We start from the raw sequence: 11,075 nt of genomic DNA, 5'->3' as shown, positions 1-11,075 counted from the left end.
TGTAACTACACAAAGTCCCCATCCTGATTGAAGACGTCACCAAGTGTGAGGAGTGCAGCACCTTCAAGACAGTGAGCTGCTAAAATCTATGTGAGTAATACTGTTTCAGAGGATGATAACTTTGACTGGTGCTGTAGTCTCTTGTTAGGCCTTTTACGCTTGGTTGGCAGCTACTTAAACATAGAGAGTATGCCTTTCCAACAAGTCAAGTTTCCAACAGTATCTTGAGCTCAGTGGCTCTAACATGACACTGATAAAGTCTGTATTGAGGAAAAAGGAGAAAAGTTAAAAGATAGAAATGTGAACAACTCAAAAACCTCAACAATTCGGTATAAATTACTTTCACTATAAGTGAGCTCAACTCTTAAAGGAAAAAAAAAAAAAAACAGTTCTTAAACCAAAGCAGAAACACTGAGTTCCGTTACACATGCATATTAATGAAGACTGACATCCTCAATGCTGCAGCATAGCCGTCATCGTGTGGTATCCTTGGATCTGTTCTCCTACCATGACATAGGAATGGAGTTAACAAGAAACTTACATGTGATCACACTTTGAAAAGTACAAAGTGACATAGAGAGAGTGATGTTAATTCTGACACTACTAAAGTCAAACAGTGATACCAGTCACCTAGAACTGCAGGCCAGGTAATAATGCAGGGCTGTATACTCCAAACAAGAAACTGGCTTTGACAAATTGTGGGAACATGGTATTGGGGCTGTAAGAAGGGAAATTGGCAAGATCAATGTTCAGAGCCAGTGATTGAGAAGCAAAGGTCAAGAATCCAAACTTCTGAGACAAAAATGTTAAGGCACACCCAGAAAAGACAGTTGAGGCAGCCAGGGCTCCCCAGAGCAAAGCAGAACGGCAATCTCAGACTGGGCAAACACCTGGAAACATAATAAAATGAACGATAAACAAGAGGCCAAGTTTGGCATCTTCTAAAGGCATTACTTCATTTCCAGTGCTCTCTGGGAAGAGAAGCCTGAATCCCTGGAGCATGTGTTTGAGGTAAGGGAACCAACATAGAGTCAACAAGTTTCTCCTAGAAATATCCTGGCAATACTGGACAGCAATACAAAGCTTTGTTGGATCTATACACAAATTTCCCTTGGGTTTTATGCTATGCTTTGACGGTTAAACAAAATGTTTTGAAAGTAAAGAGACTAAATCAGGTGTTTATGCACTCATTAGACACTCCATATGTATGATTTCAGATGAAAATGAAAACATTTTCTTTGTTCTCGTGTCTTATGACCTAAATTTACTAACTTACTCCCTCAAGTTAGTTGACAGATAAACCGAAACAGTGTACATGCAAATGCTTCATGTAAATGCTTGTCATAACGTTCCTGGGTACGGGGACAAATTATTCTCATTAGGTAGCTGTTTTATTATCTATTTCTAAATTCAAGTCTGACTACCAGATGTGCAAGCCAGATGTTAGGAGGATCACCCATGAACCTCAGGCCAGGCTCTCTTAATGACAAAAAGTGGCATGCTGCTCAGGTGTCAGAGCTCAGCATCAAATTGGTTTTTGGTTTTGGTTTTGGTTTTGGTTTCCTGCAAGCACTTTGTATTTCTTCTCTGAAGAACTTTGTTCCCCTCAGTTCATGAGAAAAGTTATAGGCTATTACGCTAATGGACCATTAGGAATATCTGCCTGTCTATTTCCTAAATTTTGGCCATTTGACAAAGCATTTCTGGTAATTGAGTTTACAAATGCTTGCTTTCCAAGTTTGTCATTACATTTAGACATCTGTTAAATTTAAATTGGCATAATAACCAAGACGTGTCAATATAAAGAAACTGCCATTAAAATCAGAGGTATTGGTTGCTTCAAAATGTTTTAGATTTGTTATCAGCATACTAATTAGTAAACAACCAAATGCAACATTAATTGTGCAGTACCAAAATTTGTTACTAATGATGAATAGTTATTAATTAATTAATATATGTTTTATTTAAATGTTAGGTTTTTTTCACATGGTCAACCCTATCAAAATAATTACATTTAAAAGGTTAAAATGAGGAAATTCTAGTCATAGATTTTTCAATCATTCTTACTGTAGATAGCCAATTAACCCTATCTGGCAATTTCTTTGTGCTAATAATTCAACAAGCTTAACTCCTTAAATGTTGTAGTCTCTGCCCTACCCCTGCCATTTAGAAACACATATAACATGTAATATAGTTAGTTAACAGATTACTGCTTTATTCTTCAAAGCATATAAAAAATCTAAATGAAAACTCACATGAGAACTTTTAATTCACAGGAATCCTATAGCTATGCTCAGGAAGATAACTGATTATTCTTTAAAGTGTTACTTTGTGTTTATAAGCATTGCTGAACTTTGAAGATCTTCAATTCATATTTTTCTTCAGTCCCGAGGTGTGAACAGAGGGCCTCACACATGCTACCTGCCCAAACACCTTGAGATTTGTGTGTTTTGTACTTTCCTAATATTGAGAAATGCTGATCCAATCTTATGCTATCTTTAAGTTTAGAATGTATATCCTAGAATTATTTAACTGATCATTAATTTCCCACATATATTGGGTATCTGTGACAAAGAAATTTAAGTATTTTTTTATTACATCAGCTTTCCATATACCAAGAATAGCAGCAATAAGAAGGGGGAGTATTTACCAAATATTTTCCCTGTACCTGCGTCTGTCATTATCATGTTATACTCATTGAAATGAGCCTAGACGTTAATTTGAAGTGAGACACCTAGCATTAACTCATCTGTATTGTGATGTTCACTGTTAGCCAGGAAGATTACTCTCCCTGGTGCTGAAACTGGCAACAGAAACTTGAAAATTTTTCTAAGATGTAACCTGACATTGAAACTACTCACTGGATGAATGTTTATACCTTAGGCAAACTATTAAGGGCTAGCAAGATAGCTCAGTAGGTAAAGTGCCTGCCAATAAGCCTGATGACCTGAGTTCAATCCCCAGGACGCAAACAGTAGAAGAAGAATGTCTCTCACGAGTTGTCCCGTCGCTTTCATTGGCGTGAGGTTCAATCACACCTCCTCCCCACACATACACAGGCACAAACCCCCCCCACACACACAGAGGTATAAATTAATTTTAAATGTAATATAATTTAAGGAAAAAGAATATTTTAAAATAAAATACTAAATTTTACACATTAATATCTTAATGTTCAGTCATTATTAAATATTCTTCTTGTTTTTATTATTAATGTATCTTATTGTTAGAAAGTTGTTTCATAATAACATAACAACAGTTCAAAAACAGTATATTAGATACCGAGAAATGTGTAAATGTTCAAGATGTCTGAAAACATTACCACCAGCCAAATAGTTGACTCCGTTCATGTTTAGCAGTATTTATGTAGGTGTGAAAATTAGGGGATTTGTTTTTTGTTTTTTTTGTTTTTTGTTTTTTTTAAAGATTTATTTATTTATTTATTTATTATGTATACAACACTCCTTCCATGTCTGCTTTCATGCAAGAAGAGGGCACCAGATCTCATTATAGATGGCTGTGAGCCACGATGTGGTTGCTGGGAATTGAGCTCAGGACCTCTGGAAGAGCAGTCAGTGCTCTTAACCTCTGAGCCATCTCTCCAGCCCTGTGGGATTTGTTTAAAAAGTAAATACACGCAATCTTATTCCTTAGTTTCATTGAAGCATGCTTGATTACAAGTAGTTAGCTTTTGTTTAATGCTTATAATGACTTAGAATATGAGGAAATTGTTTTGCCCAGGAGAATTGCTTTGTTGATCCTGAATTGAGGCCACACCCAGGGACAGCTATGCTTTTCTATAGCCCCTTAAATAGAAGACTGTGCAGTGGCTGGTACCAGTTCTTTATTGGAAGATGAATCCAATAAATAATGGCCAATGGTGCCATATGTGTGATGCCATCCGAGTACATATTCATGTCAAAACCAGAACTTTCTAGATCTGGTAAGACCCTATCATGTTTTGACAGTGTGGTCTATATTTCTCTTCCCATTTGGAGACTTTGGAAGTCAAGGATTCCATGCTCAGATGTGCAACATTTATTCTTACTTGAACTGTGTTCTTGACTAATAAATTTAGAAATCTAATTTAATCTTTGTGTATGTGCTCTCTCTTTTCATGAGTTTGTACCTTACCTGAAAATACATGTTATATAAAGTTCCCTGTAGGACTGGAGGGTACTTAATGGTGCACTGTTCACTGGCATGTGGGTTCTGGGTTCTGTCTCCAGCAACAAGGTAGCAATAATATTTTAAAGCTACATCTAAATTACATGCAATCAAACATTAACTGTTTTCTTCTGTAATGAAATTACTTGTTCAGAAATTTATTTTTAACTTTAGAGTTACCAGATTCTGTGATAGTTCTTTCAAACAGAATTGATCTGTATTTTGTGACTTAATGTGTGTGTTTCATGTGTCACAACTGTGTCAGTACAGTTCAGACCCCATGGGACCTTCCCTGGACTGCCACCTTAATCAGAGAGCCTGTCTCTTCACACAGGTCTCACCTCTCATCTCTTCTTCGCACTTACAACAGGAAAATATTGTTAAATGAATAAAATTAACTATATAAAACACACATACATGGTATTTCTCATAATGCCCTTTGTCTTTTACGTGCTCTTTCAATAATCTGGAAAGCCTTTCACAACCGCCTCTATTTCTGGGATTCCTACTCTCTTCTGAAGATTCCATTTGTCCCTTTTTCATAAAGGCTTTTCTAGATCCCTGGTCAGATTAGCACGGTGCTCAAGGCACACAAAGCTCAGAGGGCTTGGTGAAGTGGGGAGAGAGTGATTGTAAGGCAGGGCGAGCCTGATTTGTCTTCCTGGCTCTATTGCATATCAGTTTGTGATTTGGAGAAAATCAATCTCTCTAAACGTTAGTTCCTCCTGAGATTAACAGCACCTCTTTCAATGAGTTCTTACCATGATGAAATGAGTTGATTTCATCTGTCACAGTAACCAGGACATAACAAGAAATTGTGACTCTTCTCTCCACTCTGCCTCCATTGCATCCCTAAATATCTGAGAGATAACTATTCTCAGTGCTGCTCTTGGCCCTGGCAGTGCTTGGTAGGCACGAGGGAAATCTATGGAATGAACAAGTGAGTCACTGAAAACATAAGACCTGGGGACACAGTTGAAATAATCTTTTCATCCATTCTGTATCCAGAAAGAATAACTAAGAAATAGCAGCTGGAGGCAAGAGGGATAACCCAGTGTTCAAAAGCACTTGCTGCTGCCCTAAAGGACCAAAGTTCAATTCCTGTCCCCCATGCTGGGTGACCCACAATCACCTGGAACTCTGGACCTCTGACTGCAGGGGAAATGACCACCTCTCTGTTGAGTGTGTGTGTCCAAAAAATATTCTGGCTAGCTTTTTAATTTCCTTACATAATATCTAAAATTTTTACCTCTGATTTAACATTATATCTAAATTAGCTCCTTGAACATCCCAAAGTTTAGATATAAAGCAGGTGACTTTAGCTTGACATTAAAAACTATGTGGGCTTTCTTTTTTTAACATCATTTGGAGTATCCATCTACCTGCTATCTATCTACTATGTTAAAGACAATTTTTTTGAGGCTATTCTGTTGCTCGATTTCTTCAAGATGTGATGTGACCTGTGACCTGTGCTGGTTCTAGGTACACACACTTAGAAGAAATACACCAGGATGTGGATTCTTATGAGATGGAGACTAGAAAGAGAGGCTGCCCAGGTGGAGTATTTTGGAGTATTGTGTGCTGCTGTTTCTTGTGCAAACTTAGAGCTTGCTTTAGACTTCAAACACGGTATGAATGGATTTATAAAACCCATTTGCCTACCATTAGAAGAAACCATGGTTGGAAAGATGTCAGATGTCATTCTAAATGTATCAAGTTGGAGATTTACAAAATTACAGGTGATAGCCATAATCAAACCAGCAACAGCAAAAAACCAACTTAATCAGTTTTCACAGGAACTAAACTACACATTTACACGTAATCATATGACAAGTTGAGATAGCACTACTTCCACACTTACTGTGTATAATTTATCTAAGTACTTTAGTATATGAATTATTTTTATATGACATAATAAAATGAGTAGCAGATCCATAGAATAGCTATACATATTAATATATAATAAAATATGGATTCTGAAATGAAAAATGATTACTTAACTGTTATGATTTCTACAACAAGTCTTCTGTTCTTTTTAAAAATACATATTATTTTCCCATTATAAATTTAAAAGTAAATCTCAATTTTTCCTATAGCCCCCCTTCTCTCTGTTGTTTTATTTTTAATTTTAGAAAACAATTCATATAAGCCAGGCTGGCCTCAAACTCACTGTGTATATGAAGCTGGCCTTAAACTCCCAATCTTTCTACTTCTACTTCCCAAATGCTGGGTTTATAGGCATGTGCCAATAGGCCAAGTTGTTGTTATTGTTGTTGCTATTGTTTCTTCTCTCTCTCTCTCTCTCTTTTTTTTTTTTTTTTTTTTTTTTTTTTTTTTTTTTTGTATTTCCTGCTCTGTATTCATGGAAGCTTCAATAGTAAGAGAGTCCCAGAGTCCCATCTTCACTTTTCTGTCATCTGGGATTAAGATGGGATATGAAGTGGTGGACTGGGTGGTACATACTCCTCTCCGTTATAGTAGAGTCCTGATCTCCTTTCTCAGAAGTGACGAAAACTGAAGATGGAAAAGTATTCACTCAAGAAACTCTTGAGGAACACAAGAAATCATTAAACTGAAAGAACTGCAAGTTGTCTACTGACACAAGGACACAAACCTCACTTCTAAAAGCATTTATGTACTAGAATTATGCCAGTTTCAGATATAATTTGTTTTTCATGAGAGTGGATCATTATGTAAGGAGAATTTACAGCGTAAGGGATTCATTCTGCTAGAAAATGGAGAGATATTAAATTCAATAGAAAGAATTTGTGAAGCATCTTTCCATGGAGGTATTTCTATGGAAATTATCTATGCTATCTTAAATGCTGCTTCCCAGAGATGGAAGGAAGAATTAAATAACACTTACGTTCTTATTCCAACATTTGGAATCTTTATAAGGAAAGTATTTTGAAAGCAAAGTTAAATCAAAAATCTTCCTAGCCTGCTGTTTCTTGTTTCTGTTAAGCTGAACATCCGTCAGTCAATAGGGTGCAAGTACAGTGTCTAAAATGATCTTTAGTTGTATTTGCTTATATAGTTATTCTTTATTTTTTCCAACTCACCCAGGTTTAAATTGAATATCAATTAAGACCTGTCACACATGTCTACATATTAGAGTAGAACAGTGTGACAAACTGATAGAAGGTTAGAGTCCTTGGCCATCCGTACCTGGGAACATGGCAGCAGGATGGTGCCCTTGGTGCTGGAGAAATAGCTGAGAGCTTATTTCTGATAAACAAGCATGAGGCAGAGAGATAGAGACAGAGAGACAGACAGAGTGCCAACTGGGAATGGCATGAACTTTTAAAAGGATACACCAGTAACACACCTCCTCTAACAAACCAGCTCCTCCCGGTTCTTCCCCAACAAATCCACTGACTGGGAACCAAACAGTTGAGCCTATGGGGGCCATTCTCATTCAAATTGACACACCTAGTGAGAGATCTTGTCTCCAAACAAAGTAAATAACTCCTAAATAACAATGCCCAAGTTTTGTTTTTAACATCCCTGCATACAACAGGTTGGGTAGGTTTCTAACCTACCCAACATACAAACACACACACACACACACACACACCTTTTTAGTAAAAATTACTAAGCAATGGCCATAAATGCTGTTCCTAATTCATTCATTGGTAATGAGAAGTTGAAAATGATTTATTTAATCTGTGCCATTTTCCTGCTTTGAGGGTTTCTACATTAATCTCGGTCTGATGAGAATCAAGATGGTTGTGGTAGAATGGGGGCAGTCAGTGGTGTTAAAAGTGAAGCGATGGAAATGAGGTGAGGGAGTGTTCTATCTTCAATCATATGAAAGTGGAGTCATCCAAGCAGAGATGGTGGAGATGCATAACCACGTCTTCTTGCTTAGTGGGTGTCCTCTAGCAATGTCTGTGAAAACAGAGAACCTGACGCTAGTGGGTTAGGTTTTCTCTGATAACTCACACCTGCATGATAAAGGTGTTAAAGACATCACTTAGGCGTGGTTAGATTTTCTGTTTTATAATGTAAAATAGCATATGATCTAGTCAAAAGAAATAATAAATTGAAGACAGGAGTAGTTTGTGAATTTAGAAGTTGATAAGCAGTATAGATTGTTCTGGGATTACAGAACGAGTGTAGTGGAAATAAGGAATGGTATAATCTGAGGAACGACATAAACACATGGTATGTGTGCTAAAGTTTATGGTTCATGATGTGGATGGAGCATAGAGGCCACAAAATAGATAGAACATGGACAAGAAAGGATCAAATGAAAAAAAAAAGTGCAGGTCTCAAAGATGAATACATCAGGAACCCATAAAGTTGAGATTTTGGAAGAGTCAAGCGAAAATGATGGGTCTTGGCTGGAGAAGATACGCTGACATATCCGTGGCCATGGATACAACCTTAAAGATGAAATTTTTATAGTTGAGGGGCTTTGAATTGAAATAGGCAACACTGAGCTAAAAACATGCCAACACACTTAGAAATTATATGATGTTCCAGCCTTTGGTAAAAGGACTAATTGAATGTTTTTCGAGGGGGGCCATGTGCCATATAGAAGGATTGATTATTAAGTTAAAGCAAATGAATGAGTGAATGCTTTAAAATAAAGCTTTTAGAAGTTTCAATGGAAACATTTCAGAGGGAAAAAGATCTGGTTAACAAATAACCAGTATAGAGATGAGTGGATAAGATAAATGACCTGAGTTTCATACGATCAGAAAAAGAATGACTTTGAAGTTAGTTGCCTACTGTTTGATCTCATCATTCTTAAGGAGATGTAACTAGGGGTCCTTCAAAGAAGTATTTATAGGACTGACCCCCAAAAGTCCTAAGTTTTGTTTTGTTTGCCCCCAAAGTATACAATCAGTTTATTATCAGCACTTCCTGAAGTTAATTATTTGGTGGAGGGTAGTATCTTGAATTTAAATAATAGCAAAACTGCCTTTGATGTTATCATAAGAAATAAAATAAGTTCACTTTGTTGGTAAAATAAAATCTTGTCTACAATGAGAACTTATTGTCAATTTTTCCTTTAGCCTCGCCGTTCAGAAATACCTTTCCCATACCACTTAGCTGTGCCTTGTCCCATTAGAATCAAGTGCTGCCTTCAAGAAGCGTGCCTGCCAAGGGACCGCTAAAAAATCAACAAGAAATCCAATGCCAATTTCTCAAGAAAGACATGTGAAGTGTGATGGGACTCTAGGGGTTAGACAACTTCTGAAAGACAACCTCAGAATTAAGTGGCACATAGATGACCTGAAGCCCAGGAGACCTTTGAAAAATACAACGTAAAAGATGGAGATCAATTTAGAGAATTTTTGGCATGGATCTCAAATTCCAGAGGGACATAGAAATTGAATATGATAGAAAGGAACAATTACACTAAAGGAAGTTAGCATTATCTTGAAAAGAAGACGAAGAAATAATATTTAAGGACTTAACATGCAAATGAATAAATGAACATAATTTGAAGAAGCCTATCCTTTTACTATTAATTTTTTTAAACATCAGTCTTTAATAGCTACCGCTATGCTTGTCAACATCTTTGATGAGTGCTAATTTCAAAGCTATTGTTATTTAAAAATGTTAACCAGTTAGACTTATGTCTATCAGGAGAAAATACTTCCAAATTTTTTAATTTAAGTTTATACAATACAATCTGTTTTTTTGAATATGTGTCAACAACCCCATGTTGATTTTTCTAGGATAGAACCAATTTAAAGAATTTCCAATGCATATCATGTGCCAAAACATACAGCTGCAGTTGGTCCTCTACATCTATAGGATCTGTATCTATGTATTTAACCAACTTTAGATCAAACGTTTTGTAATTGCATCTGAATGGGATAGGCCCAGAATCTTTCTTTTTGCTTCTTAATTGGTACAATATAAAAGCCACTTACATATCATTTTACATTGTATTAGGTATTATAAAAAATGGAGGGATGATTCAAGGAGTGCAGAAATAAAGATATATATTTATATATATTACACAAATCTGTGCCATCTTATTGAAGGGTTTGTGCACCTATGTATTTTATTTTTGGAGAACCTATAGTCAATCCCCAACACATACCAAAGGTTAATTTAATTTGTGGTGGTGGAATTCCACATACTTCAGAGACTTCTTTAATCTCACCCACAGGTAATAAAGTATAGCCCTCTTTTCCTAGACTCTCTAAAGGAAAGTAATTACATATAGTAGAGCATCAACTTAAAGGTAATCCTTTTGTCACAGTAATGGGCTCAGCCTATCAACTCTATAAAGTGCTAAGGAATCTAACACAGTTAAAAAGTGGGTATCACAGTTTGAGTCCAGGCTTAACTAGGCAATTTACAAACTGTGCAGTCAGGGCATTTCAGAATCCCGGACACATCTTTCTTGAGGCAGCAACAATTGTGCTACATATGGGTTCTTCAGATGTTGTAAACATTTCCTGCAGTTGTAGAAGAGACTCTTAGACCTAAAAAGATGGCATACTTGTATCTTGTTCATATTCATGGGCAGCACCAAATAAAATCTCTCACAAAGAGATCCCAGGAAAAGGAAGGCAGGGGGAGGTGAGACATATAGATAGAGAGATAGAGATATCCTAGAAAGAATCTAGACAATCATCTCTGAAGTTGGAACCACAGCAGCCCAGTTGTGTAAATAAAAGCCAACAGGATCTTGAGTGCCTGCCCCAGGATTCACTAGAAAGCAAGGTCAGGAGCATGAGGCAAATCATCATATTAGTCTGTGTTCCTCCATGTAAGGATCTGATTTAGAATAAATGCTGATTTCCTCACAAATGTCCAGAGCAATGCCTTCTCTTTCCAGAGGAGCTGACCTGCTTACGTCATTCAGTCAACAAAGGCTGATAGAGGGCTACTTGTTCTAAGTACTAGAGACCCCCTAGGGTAGGATATAGGGCTCTCAT

Source organism: Chionomys nivalis, chromosome 24 (genome assembly GCF_950005125.1).
Source record: "Chionomys nivalis chromosome 24, mChiNiv1.1, whole genome shotgun sequence".
NCBI lineage: Eukaryota > Metazoa > Chordata > Mammalia > Rodentia > Cricetidae > Chionomys > Chionomys nivalis.
The sequence above is the reverse complement of the archived record's forward strand: the minus strand, read 5'-3'. Positions refer to the sequence as shown.